The sequence below is a fragment of the Elephas maximus genome, chromosome 3 (genome assembly GCF_024166365.1).
Source record: "Elephas maximus indicus isolate mEleMax1 chromosome 3, mEleMax1 primary haplotype, whole genome shotgun sequence".
Lineage (NCBI taxonomy): Eukaryota > Metazoa > Chordata > Mammalia > Proboscidea > Elephantidae > Elephas > Elephas maximus.
In genome coordinates, this window is record NC_064821.1 from 36,040,746 (window position 1) to 36,057,448 (window position 16,703).

Sequence of the window (16,703 nt, forward strand, 5' to 3'; positions counted from 1 at the left end):
CGTCATCCAGCTTTCACATGCCTCTGAGGTGACTGAAAACACCATGGCTTGTGTCAGGTGCACCTTAGTTTTCAAGGTGACATCTTTACTTTTCAATACTTTAAAGAGGTCTTTTGCAGCAGATTTGTCCAATGCAATGAGTCTTTTGATTTCTTGACTTCTGCTTCCATGGGCGTTGATGGTGGATCTAAGCAAAATGAAATCCTTGACAACTTCAATCTTTTCTCCGTTTATCATGATGTTGCTTATTGGTCCAGTTGTGAGGATTTTTGCCTTCTTTATGTTGCGGTGTAATCCATACTGAAGGACGTCTGAAGATAATCAGAAATAAAAGGAATTTGTAAAACCCAAACCAAACTTATAAGAATTATTAAAGAAAGTCCTTAAAACAGATACAAACATCAATCCTGGAACTCTAAGCATCAAAGGAAGGGATAAAGAACATGATATAGCACTGAATGGAAGAAGAAACTAACAGAGAATAGAGAATGAAGAGAGCTAGGGACTGGAGGTCTGCTTCCAGCTAACACAGTATAGAGTCACCATCTTGCACTGCAACCACCAAAGAGTCTGGACAGGGAGTGCAGGAAGGCAACTTCACAGAGCTCCCAACAGCAGACAGAGAACCTGGTCTGCACATAACATCCTATCCCTACCCTCCTGGTTATCTGTGCCATACCCCATGGGGGTACCAGCATGGACCCACAGAACCCATATACCCCACCTTCCCAGCCACAGTTTTACTGCAAATGACCTGTTCCCACCCCCCACCCCCTGCTGGACCTGCCCTGCTGCAACATAGGGAAGTCCTAGACAAGATGATGAGAACTATCGTGCCCGCGGACAAGCAAGCAACAAAACGCACCCAGCCCACTCACCCAGACATAACCAAATAAACAAAACAAAAAAAAAAAAACAGGACAAAACAAACCTACAATCGATAAACAACAGGCAATATTAAAACATATTTTAAAAAAATAGGATAGGATGGCTCCAGTAAGTGAACAAAATAAAACACCAAATGACCTTCCAGTAGAAGAAAAGGTACTAGAACTACCTGATAGGGAACTCAGAAGGCTAATACTCAGGGTTATCAAAGAGATTAGGAAAGAGATGAAGGAAAACACAGACAAAACGAAGGAAAAAATAGACAAAATCATGGAAAATACAAACAAAATCAGGGAAATCACAACAAAGAAATAGAAGAATTGAGGAAAATAATACAGGAACAAAATGTCAAAATAAACAAACAATTAGAAATTGTACAAAAACAGCAATTAGAAATCCAAAAAATAAACAACAAGATTTCAGAAATGAACAATACAATAGAAGGTTTTAGGAGCAAATATGAAACAATGGAAGACAGGATCAGCAAAATTGAAGAAAATCCTTAGATATCATTTTGCTGGAGAAAAAATCAGAGAAAAGAAGGAAGAAAAATGAAACCTGAGAACTACGTGGGACACAATAAGAGCAGAAATTTGTGCATGATTGAATTTCCAGAACAGGGTGAGAAAAAGGAAAACACAGAGAAGATTGTTGAAGATTTGCTTACAGAAAACTTCAATAATATCCTGAAAGATGAAAAGCTGCTCATCCAAGAAGATCAACATACCATGTAACAGAGAGACCTCAAAAGAAAGTCACCAAAATATATCATAATCACACTAGCCAAAATCAAAGACAAAGCAAGAATCCTGAGAGCAGCTTGGGAAAAATGAAAAGTTACATACAAAGGAGAAACAATTAGACTAAGCTCTGATTACTTAGCAAAAACCATGCAAGCAAGAAGGCATTGGGGTGACATACAGAAAACCTTGAAAGAAAAAAATTGCCAATCAAAAATAATATAGAGAGCAAAATTCTCACCCAAATATGATGGCAAAACTGGGACATATCCAGATCAATAGAAATTAAGGGAATATGTAAAAATGAAATCAAACTTACAAGAATTATTAAAGGGAGTCCTTCGGTTAGAGAACTAACAACATCAGACAACAACCCAGATCTTGGACACAGGACAGCATCAGCCAGATACCAACCTAGCCAATGAACTCTCAAGGATAAAACAAAACTAAAATTTTTACAACAGGGAACCAGAGATGTCACTTGGTAAATGACTACAACATCAGAACAATAAAAGAGGGAATATAAATGGTGTAGGTACAGAACTTTCAAAGGAGAGGGAGTGAAGGTGATATCAAATAACAAAAGACTGTTTCAAACACAGGAAGCCAAGGGTAAATTTCAAGGTAGCCACAAAGAAAGTTAACAAATCTACTCATCAAATTAAAGAACAAAAACATAGAGTCTCAGTAAATACAAAATCTCTAAAAATGAAAGAAATGAAAAAAAAATCCAGAAAAAAAGGAATACAGCACAGAAGAGTAAGAGGAAGAAAGAAAATGTCACCACCCCCCAAAAAAGAAAAACACTACAAAATAACAGCAATAAAGTCACACCTATTGATAATCACACTGAACATAAATGGGTTAAACGCACCCATAAAGAGAGAGTGACAGAATGGATTAAAAAAAAAAAACAGGACTCATCAATATGCTGTCTAAAAGAGGCATACCTTAGAAACAAATACATAAATATACTAAAAATCAAAGGATGGGGAAAAAAAGAAATCAAGCAAACAGAAGTAAAAAAAAGAGTAGGAGTGACAATATTAATCTCAGATAAAATAGACTTTAAGACAATATCAACCATAAAAGACATGGAAGGACATTATATAATGATTAAAGGGACAATAGACCATGAGGATATAACCATAAAAAATACCTATGCACCCAATGACAGGGCTCTAAAATACATCAATCAAACTCTAACAGCCCTGAAAAGGGAAACTCACGGTTCCACAATAGTAGTAGGAGACTTCAACACACCACTCTCAGTAAAAAACAGAAAATCTAGAAAGAAACTCAACAAAGATACAAAATATCTAAAGGCCACAATCGACCAATTTGGCCTTGTAGGCATATATAGAACACTTCACCCAACAGCAGAAAGTATCCATTCTTTCCCAATGTACCTGGAACTTCCCCAGAATAGGCCACATTTATACCACAAAGTGATCCTCAACAAAATCCAAAACACTGAGATAATACAAAGCATCTTCTCTGATCACAATGTCATAAAAGTAGAAATTCATAACAGGAAGAATGAGGGAAAAAGATCAAATAGATGGAAAAGTGAATAACACCTTGCTTAAAAACCACTAGGTAATAGAAGAAATCAAAGATCAAATCAAAAAATTCCTACAATCAAACAAAAATGAAAACATATTGCATCAAAACTTTTGAGACACAGCAAAGGCAGTGCTCAGAGGTCAATTTATAGCAATAGATGTACACATCAAAAAACAGAAAAGGGACAAAATCAACACATTAGCTATACAACTTGAACAAACTGAAAGAGCACAGCAAAAGAAGCCCACAGCCAACAAACCAAAAACTAAACCCGTTGTTGTGGAGTCCATTCTGACTCATAGGGACCCTGTAGGACAGAGTAGGACAGCTCCACACAGTTTCCAAGGAGAACCTGGTGGATTCGAACAGCCTTTCTTTTGGTTAGCAGCCATAGCTCTTAGTCACTACACAACCAGGGTTTCTCGACAGCCATCAGGAGAAAGGAAACAATAAAGATTAGAGCAGAAATAAATGAAATAAAGAATAGAAAAAACAATAGAAAGATCAACAAAACCAAAAGGTGCTTCTTTGAAAGGACCAACAAAATAGACAAACCCACTGGCCAAACTGAAAACACAAATACAGGAGAGGATACAAATAACCCAAATAATAAATGACATGGGGACATTACAACAGATCCTACTGAAATAAAAAGGATTATAACAGAGTACCATGAAAAACTATACTCCAACAAATTTGAAAACCTAGAGAAAATGGACACATTTTTAGAAAAACACTACCTACCCACACTAACACAAACTGAAGTTGTAAATGTGAACAGATGCATAACAAGACAAGAGATTGAAAAGGTAATTTTAAAAAACTCCCAACTAAAAAAAGAGCCCTGGCCCAGATGGCTTCACTGGAGAATTTTATCAAACATTCAGAGAGGAGTTACACCAGTACTACTCAAACTACTTCAGAACATAGAAATGGAAGAGAGATTTCCAAATTCATTCTATGAAGCCAGCATAACCCTGATACCAAAGCCAGGCAAAGACACCACAAAAACAGAAAATTATAGACTAGTAACACTCATGAATACAAAGGCAAACATTCTCAGCAAAATTCTAGCAAATAGAATTCAGCATCATATCAAAAAAAATACTATACCACGATCAAGCAGGATTCATACCAGGTATGCAAGGATGGTTCAACATTAGAAAATCAATCTACATAATCCACCACGTAAATAAAATAAAAGAATCACATGATCATTTCAATCCATGCAGAAAAGGCATTCAGCACAGCCCAACACCCATTCCTGATAAAAACTCTCAATAAAATAGGTATAGAAGGGAAATTTCTCAACCTAATAAAGGGCTTCAATACAAGACAGAAAAGGAAGAAAAGAGAAAAAGAAAAATGAACCGTCCCCAGGGATCCAACCGACTGTGGAAGTGGCTCCTAAGCTGTGCTAGAAGGGGCTCCCAAGCCTCAAAAAGAAAACAAACAAACAAAACAGAACAAAAAAAAACAAAACAAAGCCAAAAAAAAAAAAAAAGGCCCTGGGCATCCCACCAGCCTGGTGTCTCGGGCTGGGTGAGTGGTTCCCCACTTGAACGGTATCTCACAGCCTTTGAAGAAGAAGCAAAGATGGCCCATGGAGCCAGGTGTTTGAGAGAAAGGGGGCGGGGGCGGGGCGAGGTGGTGGGACCCACGGAAGAAACCAGAAGAAACGGAAAAAAGCAAGTCCAGCAACAAACAGATGCCCTCAGGTAGCTGGCCAGTGTGGGCGGGGCAAATCCAAGAGGCCCAGGGGAAGCTCTTGCCTCCTGGCCAAGACACTGCCGCAGGTGGGAAGCAGAGGAAGTTGTAGGGGGAAGAAGGGTGGGGTTAGGAAAGCACACATCGCTGTGTCTCCTGCTCTGAGCTTCATGAAGCTGCTTTCCCCTATTCCCGGTGCTCCGATCTCTGATGTGGGTGAGGCAAATCCAAGCAGCATGGAGGCTGCTGGCAGAGCCACTGCTGTCGGCCAGGAAGCACGGAGGTAGAGCAGCGGGGAGAGGATGCGGGGTGCGGTGGGAAAGCGTGTCTCACTGGTTACGGGGTGCTCTGTCTCCTGCTGGGAGCTCGGTGAAGCTGCTTTCCTGCCCTCCCTGTCAGCTGATCTCAACGGAGTCCAAGACTTCGGATCCGTGCTGTGTTAGCTGATAGGGAACATCTGCAGGTATCTCTCTTTGCTCTGTTCTCTGTAGGTTTCTTATTCCATTCCGTGCTTGGCTGAGTTCTTATCTCCTCATTTGATACTTTGGGTTCCAGGAGGGATGTTTGTCTCTGTTTTAGTTTTTCGGGTCTTTGCTGTGGAAGGACATAGTGGTGCGTTTGTCTGTGGTGCCATGTCAGAAGTCCTCTGATCTCTATTTTTTGAGGGCTTTCACTGAACTCATAGATAAAAGAAAAGAGCAGGCAGTAAAGGCTTTTGGTCACCCAAGCAAAGTTGCAGAATTTATTTGGTTATAAAAATGATTGTTGGCAAGTCCTATGCAATGTATCTATGTTGAATAACGGTACCAGATAAAATTACAGATGGGATTGAAATTTATATATCATCCGTTATCATGTGTAATCAATAAACGATTTAATATCCTGGGGGGAAAAAAGAAGGAAAAGTCTTAGTGTGTGTGCAATGATAAAATCCAGTTGCCATCAAGTTGACTTTGACTCATGGCAGCCCCACGTGTGTCAGAGCAGAACTCCTCTCCATAGGGTTTTCAGTGGCTGATTTTTTTGTGTGTAGATTGCCAGGCCTTTCTTCCGAGGTGCCTCTGGGTGGGCTTGAACTGCCAACCATTCTGTTAGCAGCCAAGTGGATGAAACATTCTCACCTACCATTCGGGGGCTCGAGTTCAACTCCCAGCCAATGCACTCACGTGCAACCACCACCTGTCTATCAGTGGGGACTTACGTGTTGCTATGATGCTGAACAGGTTTCGGCAGAACTTCCAGACTAAAACAGATTTGGAAGAAAGGCCTGGTGATTTACTTCTGAAAATCAGTCAATGAAAACCCTGTGAGTCACAATGATTGGATCCACAACTGATCATGGGGATGGCGCAGGACCGGATGGCATTTCATTTTGTTGTGCATGGGGTTCCTGTGAGTTGGGGGCCTACTTGACAGCAGCTAACAACAATAACATATCATACATGGCCCGATGGTACCAAAAATAGTAGTTTCTTCGGTCCTATTAACAGGGAATGCTCATTCTCCCACTCTCCTAGGCAACTATTTTGCCCCCTCTTTTCTTCCTCAAACCTCAGACACCTCTTCCCCCTTCTCACCTTCAGCAATGACCTTGCTTCCAACTTCCCTGGTGAGGTGGCAGACTCTAATATTGTCCCCAGGATCCCTGCCTTCTGGTGCTCACGATCTTGTGAAATCCCCTCCCTTTGAGTGTGAGCTGGACCTAGTGACTCATTTCTATCAATAAAATATGGAAAAAATCATGGAATGTCACTTCTGTAATTGGGTTACAAAGAGACTGTGGCTCCTGTCTTGAGGGCTCCCTCTCATCCACTTTCTGGCTTGCTTGCTCTGTCTTAGTGAAGCTGGTTGTCGTGTTGTGAGCTGCTCCATGGAGGGCCCACGTGGCAAGAAAGTGAGGGCGGTCTCCAGGCAACAGCCAGTAAGGAACTGAACCCAACATCTTGGGAGGTACTAAACCGTGCTAACAACCACATGAGTAAGTTTAGAAGTGGATCCGCCCCCGTGCCAGCCTTTGGCCTCTTTAACACCCTACTTGCAGCCTTGAAAGCCAGGAGATCCAGCTAAGCTGTGCCCAGACACCTGACTTCAGAGACCATGAGATAATACTTGGCTATTCCTTTAAGCCACTGAGTTTGTGTGTGTATGTGTGTGTGTGTGTGTGTGTGTGGTGAAAATATACGTAACAAAACATATAGGATCCCAATGATTTCTACACCTACAATTCAATGACATTGTTACATTCTTCAAGTTGTGTAACCACTCTCAATATCCTTTTCCAAATCATTCCACCACCATTAACGTAAGCTCACTGTCCCCTAAACAAAAACTTTCTGCTCACCCCTCCCTTTCATCCCTGGTAACCATTAATGATCTTTGGTTCCTATATATTTGCTCTTTTCCTATAAGTGAGATCATACAGTATTTGTTCTTTTATGACTGACTTACTTCACTCGGCATGAAGTTTTCAAGATTCATCCATGTTGTGGCATGCATCAGGACTTCATTTCTCTTTATGGCTGAGTAATATTCCATAAATGGACCACATTTTGTTTATTCATTCATCTGTTGTTGGACGTTTCGGTTGTTTCCACATTTTTCTGTTGTGACAAGTGCTGCAATGAACATTTGTGTACAGGTTTCCGTTTCCATTCCTGCCTTCGCTTCTCCTGGGCAAACAGCTAAGACTGGGATTGTTGGGTCATATAAACCACTGAGTTTGGGTATAATTTGTTACTCAGCAGTAGGTAACTGGTACACCTAGGGGACTCAAAGCCACCAAAAGAGAACTTTCAAAAGCCTCAGCACCTCATCTTCTCCCAGCAGTGTTTCCTTCACAGCTGACACCGCCATGGACCTTCCTTCTGCTTCTGTGAAGCCAGGCTGGGCCAGCCTCCCACGTGCTCAAGAACACAGTCTAGTGACTCCCTCCCCTCTCTCTTAGGAAGCCAGTGTTCACACTCCGTGGGGTCATCCCCACTGGAAGACAGACGACACTGTCATTTCTTCAATCCTCAAAGTCCTTCCCTGACCCCACTTTCTTACCAGCTGATGCTCCGCTCCTTCACCCCACTAGGCAGTAAAGTGCTCTATCGAGGGATCAGCCTTTGAGGTTCCTCTAAGGGCTGTGATGGTGGATAAGAGGGAGGAAAAAGGAGGGGGGCAGGGGGCCTGTGGGTGCCCCAGCCCTGTACCCCTGTGTGTGTGATGCTCAGAAGACACCTGGGCCTGCCGGTGCCATGGTTAGACCTCTTCTAGACCAGAGTGTGTTGGTGCCCTCTTCTGGAGAGTCCTGGGTCAGCAGGCTCTAAGGCCTAAGGTCTCTGTGCAGTGTGTGTGTGTATGCATGTGTGTGCGTTTAAGTGTGTGCTTATGTGTGCTTTGGTATGTTAGTATGGACAAGTATGTGAATATATGTGTGCATTAGTGTATGTGCATGCATGCTTGCATGTGCATGTGTGTGTGACCATGAGTGTGTGTTTGAGTGTGTTAGTGTGCACAAGTGTGTGTGCGTTAGCATGAGTATGCACGTGTGTGTAAGTACATGAGTATGTGTGTGCGTGCATGTGGGTGAATATGAATGTGTGTTTGAGTGTGTTAGTGTGTGCAAGTATGAGTGTGCATTAGTATGAGTGTCTGTACAGGGGAGTGTGTGTTAGTGTGAGCGTGTGCACACGCATGTGGGTTATTTGTCTTTGTCAGGCCAGTAAGTATGGTCTTTTTTTGTGAATTTGAATTTTCTTCTACATTTTTCTCCCACTCTGTCTGAGACCCTCTATTGTGATCCCTGTCAGAGCCGCTGGCGGTGGTAACCACGCACCATTCAGTTCTTCTGGGCTCAGGCTCCTGGAGGCTGTGGTTTATGCAGTCCTTTAGTCCTCTGAGCTAATATTTTCCTTGTGTCGTTGGTTTACTTCATTCTTTTTTGCTCCAGACAGAATGGGATCAATAGATGTATTTTAAGTGGCCAGTAGTGAGCTTCAAGACTCCAGATGCTGTTCACCAAACTAAGATGTAGAACGTTTCCTTTAGAACTATGTTATGCCAGTTGGCCTAGATATCCCCCAAGAAGATGGTCTCCAGCCTTCAGCCCCAGTAACTCCATCCCTGGAGGTGTCGGGATGTGTCTAGGAAGCTTCTATGACTTTGCCTTGATTAAGTTGTGCTGACTTCCCCCATGTTGTGTGTTGTCTTTCCCTTCACCAAAGTTAACACTTGTCAACTATCTAGTTAGTGATTTCCCCTCCTCATTCCTCACTTCCCTCATAGCCATCAAAGATTTTTTTTTTCTGTGTGTAAACCTTTTCTTGAGTTTTTATAATAATGGTCTCATACAATATTTGTCCTTTTGTGATTGGCTTATTTTACTCAGCATAACGCCCTCCGGATTCATTCCTGTTGTGAGACGTTTCATGGATTCATCATTGTTCTTTATTTTTGTGTAGTATTCCATTGTTTGTCTGTACTGTAATTTGTTTGTCCATTCATCTGATGTTTCCTTTTTTTGCTATTGTGAATAATGCTGCAGTGAACATGGGTGTGCACGTATTCGTGTGGCGGCTCTTATTTCTCTAGGACGTGTTCCTAGGAGTGGGATTGCTGGATCGTATGGTATTTCTGGTGTCATATACTTTGGACATGTTATCAGGAGGGATTAGTCCCCGGAGAAGAATATCGTGCTTGGTAAATTAGAGGGTCAGCGAAAAAGAGGAAGACCCTCAAGGAGATGGATTGGCACACTGGCTGCAACAATGGGCTAAAGCATAACAACGATTGTGAGAATGGTGTAGAACTGGGAAGTGTTTCATTCTGTTGTACATAGGGTTGCTATGTGTCGAAACCGACTCGACACCTAACAACAACAACAACATGGTATTTCTATTTCTAACTTTTTAAGGAGGCACCATATTGTTTTCCATAGCCATTGTACCACTTTACATTCCCAACAGCAGTGCATAAGAGTTCCAGTCTCCCCACAACATCTTCAACATTTGTTATTTTCCATTTTTTTTTATTATTGCCAGTAATGTTCGGGTGAGATGATATTGTAGTTTTCCTGTGCATTTCTCTAATGACTAATGATCTCGAGCATTTCCTCATGTCTGTTAGCTGCCTGAATGTATTCGTTGTTGAAGTTTCTGTTCATATCCTTTGCTCACTGGATGGCCTTTTTGTTATTTAGGTATTGAAGTGTTCTATAGATTTTAGAGATTAGACCCTTGTCAGATATGTTGTAGCCAAATTTTTTTTCCTAATCTGTAGGTTCTCTTTTTAGTCTTTTGGTGAAGTCTTTTGATGAGCATAAATGTTTCATTTTTAGGAGCTTCCAATTAATCTAGTTTATCTTCTGGTGTTTATGCATTTTTAGTTATGGCTTGTATTCTATTTATGCCATGTATTATGGCTTCTAGAGTTTTCCCTATTTTTTCTTCCATAATCTTTATCATTTAAGGTTTTATGTTTAGGTCTTTGATCTAGTTTGAGTTAGTGTACGGTGTGAGGTATGGGTCTTGTTTCATTTTTTTACAGGTGGACATCCAGTTTTGCCAGCACTATTTGTTAAAAATATTGTCTTTTCTCCATTTAATGGACTTTGGTTCTTTGTCAAAGATAGCTGACCATAGGTAGATGGATTTACATCTGGGTTCTTGATTCTATTTCATTGGTCTATGTGTCTGTCATTGTACCAGTACCAGGCTGTTTTGACTACCATAGCTGTATAGTCGGTTCTGAGATCAGATAGTATGAGGACTCTCATTTTGTTCTTTTTCTTCAATTGTGTTTTGGTTATCCAGGGCCTCTTTCCATATAAAGTTGGTGATTAGTTTTTCCATCTTGTTAAAGAATGCCTTTGCTATTTGGATTGGAACTGCATTATATGTATAGTCGCTTAGAGTAAAATTGACATTTTCACAGTATTGAGTCTGCCTATCCATGAGCGTGGTATATCTTTCCATTTATATCTCTTTTGGTTTCTTGCAGTAGTGTTTTGCAGTTTTCTTTGCACAGGTCTTTCACATCCCTGGTTAGATTTATTCCTAAGTATTTTATCTTTTTAGTGGCTATTGTAAATGGTATTGCTTTCTTGATTTCCTTTTTGTAGTTCTGTTTATTGGTGTATAGGAATCCAACTGATTTTTGTATGTTTATCTTGTATCCTTCTACTCTGGTGAATCTTTCCATTAGCTCCAGTAGGTTTCTTGTGAAATCTTTGAGATTCTTTATGTATAAGATCATATCAACTGTGAATAGAGATAATTTTACTTCTTCCTTTCCAATTTGGATGCCTTTTATTTCTTTTTCTTGCCTTATTGCTCTAGCTAGGACTTCCAGCACAATGTTAAATAGGAGTGGTGAGAAAGGGCATCCTTGTATTGTTCCTGTTCTCAAGGGGAATGTTTTCAGCCTCTCCATTAAGAATAATGTTGGCTGTTGGTTGTGTATAAAAATGTTTTGTATAGATGCCCTTTATTATGTTGAGGAGTTTCCCTTCTGTACCTATTTTATTGAGAGTTTTTATCAGGAATGGGTGTTGGACTTTGTCAGATGTCTTTTCTACGTTGAATGAGATGATCATGTGACTCTTTTCCTTTGTTCTATTTATATGATGGAATACGTTGATTGATTTTCTAATGTTGAACCATCCTTGCATACCTGGTATGAATCCTACTTGGTCATGGTGTATTATTATTATTGATGTAGTGCTGAATTCTCTTGAGTAGAATTTTGTTGAGAATTTTTGCATCTATATGCATGGGAAATATTGGCCTGTAATTTTATTTTTTGTGGTGTCTTTTTCTGGTTTTGGTATCAGGGTGATGCTCACTTCATAGAATGAATTTGAGAGTATGCCTTCTTTTTCCATGCTCTAAAATAGTTTGAGTAGTACGGATGTGAGCTCTTCCCTGAATGTTTGGTAGAATTCTCCAGTGAAGCTGCCCAGGCCAGGGCCTTTTTTTGGTGGTGTTACTTCTTTCATCTATTCTTCTGTTATGAGACTGTTCGATTTTCTATCTCGATTTGTGTTAGTTTAAGTTATAGTGTGTTTTTAAGTTGATAGGTTCTCAAATTTGTTAGACTACAATTTTTCATAGTATTCTGTTATGATCCTTTTTTATTTTAGTTGGTCTGTTGTAATGTCCCCCGACTCATGTCTTATTTGAGTTGTTTGCTTCCTCTCCTTTCTTTTGTCAGTTTGGCCAATGGTTTGTTGCTTTTGTTGATCTTTCAAGGAACCAGCTTTTGTCTTGCTGATTCTTTCTAATGTTTTTCTTTTCTCTATTTCATTTATTTTTGCTCTAATTTTTATTATTTGCTTTCTCCTGGTGTCTGTGGACTCCTTTCTGTTTGTTTGAGTTGTTGAGCTAACATTTTGATTTTGACCCTTTCTTCTTTTTTAAGGTGTGTGCTTATTGCTATAAATTGACCTCCGAGCACTGCCTTTACTGTGTCGCAAAGGTTTTGGTATGACGTGTTTTCATTCTCATTTGATTCTAGGTATTTTTTTACTCCTTCTATTACTCAGTTGTTTTTAAGCAAGGTTTTATTCAGTTTCCATTTATTTGATTTTTTATCCTTGCTCTTCCTGTTATTCATTTCTACTTTTATGGCATTGTGATCGGAGAGAATGCTTTGTATTATTTCAATGTTTTAGATTTTATTTAAAGTTGCTTTGTGACGTAACACGTGGTCTGTTTTTGGAATGTTCCATGTGCTCTGGAGCAGAATGCATAGTTTTCTGCTGTTGGATGAAATGTACTATATATGTCTATGAGGTCAAGTTGGTTGATTGTGGCCTTTACGTCTTTTGTGTTGTTGTTGAGTTTCTTTCTAGATGTTCTGTCCTTTGTCAAGAGTGGTGTATTGAAGTCTTCTACAATAATTGTGGAACTATTTCTTTTTTCAATGCTTTGGAGTTTCTTTTATGTATTTTGGAGCCCCATCGTTGAATGTATAGATATTTATTAGGGTGGATTGTCCCTTTAATCATTATATAATGTCTTTCCTTGTCTTTATTGTTAGTTTTGCCTTAAGGTCTATTTTATCTGCGATCAGTATTGTCATTTTTGCTTTTTTTATTTTTTTGCTATTGTTAATAATGCTGCAATGAACATGGGTGTGCATATGTCTGTTCCTGTGATGGCTCTTATTTCTTTAGGATATATTCCTAGGAGTGGGATTGCTGGATCATATGCTATTTCTATTTCTAGTTTTTTAAGGAAGTACCATATCGTTTCTCAAAATGGTTGTACTATTTTCCATTCCTGCCACAAGTACATAAGTGTAGTGCCGGTGTGAGCTCTTCACTGATGTTTGGTAGAATTCTTCAGAAAAGTCCTCTGGGCCAGGACTTTTTGGTTGTTATTGGAAGTTTTTTTTTTTTTTTTAATAATTTTTATCGTGCTTTAAGTGAAAGTTTACAAATCAAGTCAGTCTCTCACACAAAAACCCATATACACCTTGCTACACACTCCCAATTACTCTCCCCCTAATAAGACAGTCTGCTGTCTTCCTCCACTCTCTCTTTTCGTGTCCTTTTCGGCAGCTTCTAACCCCCTCCACCCTCTCATCTCCCCTCCAGGCAGGAGATGCCCACATAGTCTCAAGTGTCCACCTGATCCAAGAAGCTCAGTCCTCACCAGCATCCCTCTCCAACCCATTGTCCAGTCCAATCCATGTCTGAAGAGTTGGCTTCGGGAATAGTTCCTGTCCTGGGACAACAGAAGGCCTGGGGGCCATGACCACTGGGGTCCTTCCAGTCTCAGTCAGACCATTAAGTCTGGTCTTATGAGAATTTGGGGTCTGCATCCCACTGCTCTCCTGCTCCCTCAGGGGTTCTCTGTTGTGTTCCCTGTCAGGGCAGTCATCAGTTGTAGTCGCTGGTTCATGTGGCCATTTCTGTCTCTTGGGCTTGTAGTCACCTTGTGTACTTGGTGTTCTTCATTCTCCTTTGATCCAGGTGGGTTGAGACCAATGGATGCATCTTAGATGGCTGCTTGCTAGCGTTTAAGACCCCAGACGCCACTCTTGAAAGTGGGATGCAGAATATTTTCTTAATAGATTTTATTATACCAATTGACTTAGATGTCCCCTGAAACTATGGTTCCCAGACCCCTGCCCCTGTTACGCTGGCCTTCGAAGCAATCAGTTTATTCGGAAAACTCCTTTGCTTTTGGTTTAGTCCAATTGTGCTGACCCCCCGTAGTGTGTGCTGTCTTACCCTTCACCTAAAGTAGTTCTTCTCTACTATCTAATCAGTGAATACCCCTCTCCCAACCTCCTTCCCTCCGCCCCTCGTAACCACAAAAGAATGTTTTCTTCTCAGTTTAAACTATTTCTCAAGTTCTTATAATAGTGGTCTTATACAATATTTGTCCTTTTGCAATTGACTAATTTCACTCAGCATAATGCCTTCCAGGTTCCTCCATGTTATAAAATGTTTCACAGATTCCTCACTGTTCTTTATCCATGCATAGTATTCCATTGTGTGACTACACCATAATTTATTTATCCATTCATCTGTTGATGGGCACCTTGGTTGCTTCCATCTTTTTGCTATTGTAAACGGTGCTGCAATAAACATGGGTGTGCATATATCTGTTCGTGTAAAGGCTCTTATTTCTCTGGGATATATCCCAAGGAGTGGGATTGCTAGATCATATGGTAGTTCTATTTCTAGCTTTTTAAGGAAATGCCAAATCAATTTCCAAAGTGGTTGTACCATTTGACATTCCCACCAGCAGTGTAAAAGTGTTCCAATCTCTCCACAGCCTCTCCAGAATTTATTATTTTGTGTTTTTTGGATTAATACCAGCCTTGCTGGAGTGAGATGAAATCTCATTGTAGTTTTGATCTGCATTTTTCTAATGGCTAATGATTGTGAACATTTCCTCATGTATCTGTTAGCTACCTGAATGTCTTCTTTAGTGAAGTGTCTATTCGTATCTTTTGCCCATTTTTTAATTGGGTTATTTGTCTTTTTGCAGTTGCGTTTTTGCAGTATCATGTAGATTTTAGAGATCAGGTGCTGATCAGAAATGTCATAGCTAAAAACTTTTTCCCAGTCTGTAGGTAGTCATTCTTTTTCCCAGTCTGTAGGCAGTCTTTTTACTCTTTTGGTGAAGTCTTTGGATGAGCGTTTAAGTGTTTGATTTTTAGGAGCTCCCAGTTATCTAGTTTTTCTTCTACGTTCTTTATAATATTTTCTATACTGTTTATGCCATGTATTAGGGCTCCTAACATTGTCACTATTTTTTCTTCCATGATCTTTATCGTTTTAGATTTGATATTTAGGTCTTTGATCCGTTTTGAGTTCGTTTTTGTGCGTGGAATGAGGTATGGGTCTCGTTTCATTTTCTTGCAGATGGATATCCAGTTATGCCAGCACCATGTGTAAAAAGACTGTCTTTTGCCCATTTAACTGTTTTGGGGCCTTTGTCAAATATCAAATGCTCAAATGTGGATGGATTTATGTCTGGATTCTCAATTCTGTTCCATTGGTCCATGTATCTGTTGTTGTACCAGTACCAGGCTGTTTTGACTACTGTGGTGGTATAATAGGTTCTAAAATCAGGTAAAGTAAGGCCTCCTACTTTGTCCTTCTTTTTCAGTAATGCCTTATTTATCCGGGGCCTCTTTCCCTTCCATGTGAAATGGGTGATTTGTTTCTCCACCTCCTTAAAGAATGTCGTTGGGATTTGGATCGGAATTGCATTAAATGTATAGATCGCTTTTGGTAGAATAGATATTTTTATAGTGTTAAGTCTTCCTACCCATGAGCAAGGTATGTTCTTCCACTTATGTAAGTCTCTTTTGGTTTCTTGCAGGAGTGTACTGTAGTTTTCTTAATATAAGTCTTTTACATCTCTGGTAAGATTTATTCCCAAGTATTTTATCTTCTTGGGGGCTACTGTAAATGGCATTGATTTGGTGATTTCCTCTTCGATGTTCTTTTTGTTGGTGTAGAGGAATCCAACTGATTTTCGTATGTTTATCTTGTATCCTGATGCTCTGCTGAACACTTGTATTAGTTTCAGTAGTTTTCTGGAGGATACCTTAGGGTTTTCTGTGTATAAGATCATGTCATCTGCAAATAGAGATACTTTGACTTCTTCCTTGCCAATCTGGATGCCCTTTATTTCTTTACCTAGCCTAATTGCTCTGGCTAGGACTTCCAGCACAATGTTGTATAAGACTGGTGATAAAGGGCATCCTTGTCTGGTTTCCAGTCTCAATGGGAATGTTTTCAGGCTCTCTCCATTTAGGGTGATGTTGGCTATTGGCTTTGTATAAATGCCCTTCATTATGTTGAGAAATTTTCCTTTTATTCCTATTTTGCTGAGAGTTTTTATCATGAATGAGTGTTGAACTTTGTCAAATGCCTTTCCTGCATCAATTGATAAAATCATGTGATTCTTGTCTTTTGTTTTATTTATGTGGTGGATTCCATTAATTGTTTTTCTAATGTTGAACCATCCCTACATACCTGGTATGAATCCCACTCGGTTATGGTGAATTATTTTTTTTTTGATATGTTGTTGAATTCTGTTGGCTAGAATTTTGTTGAGGATTTTTGCATCTACATTCATGAGGGATATAGGTCTATAATTTTCTTTTCTTGTGGTGTCTTTACCGGGTTTTGGTATCAGGGATATGGTGGCTTCATAGAACGAATTTGGTAGTATTCCGTCCTTTTCTATGCTCTGAAATACCTTCAGTAGTAGTGGTGTTAACTCTTCTCTGAAAGTTTGGTAGAACTCTGCAGTGTAGCTGTCTGGACCAGGGCTTTTTTTTTATTGGGAG

At 39.9% G+C, this 16,703-nt stretch overlaps 1 protein-coding gene across 2 annotated transcripts in view; it reads right to left on the reverse strand.

The window, feature by feature from the left end:
* LOC126072308 (cytochrome P450 4F2-like) overlaps positions 1–16,703 on the reverse strand; it is a 72,892-nt gene that overhangs the window by 20,210 nt on the left and 35,979 nt on the right. The gene's annotated exons all lie outside the window — the stretch shown is intronic.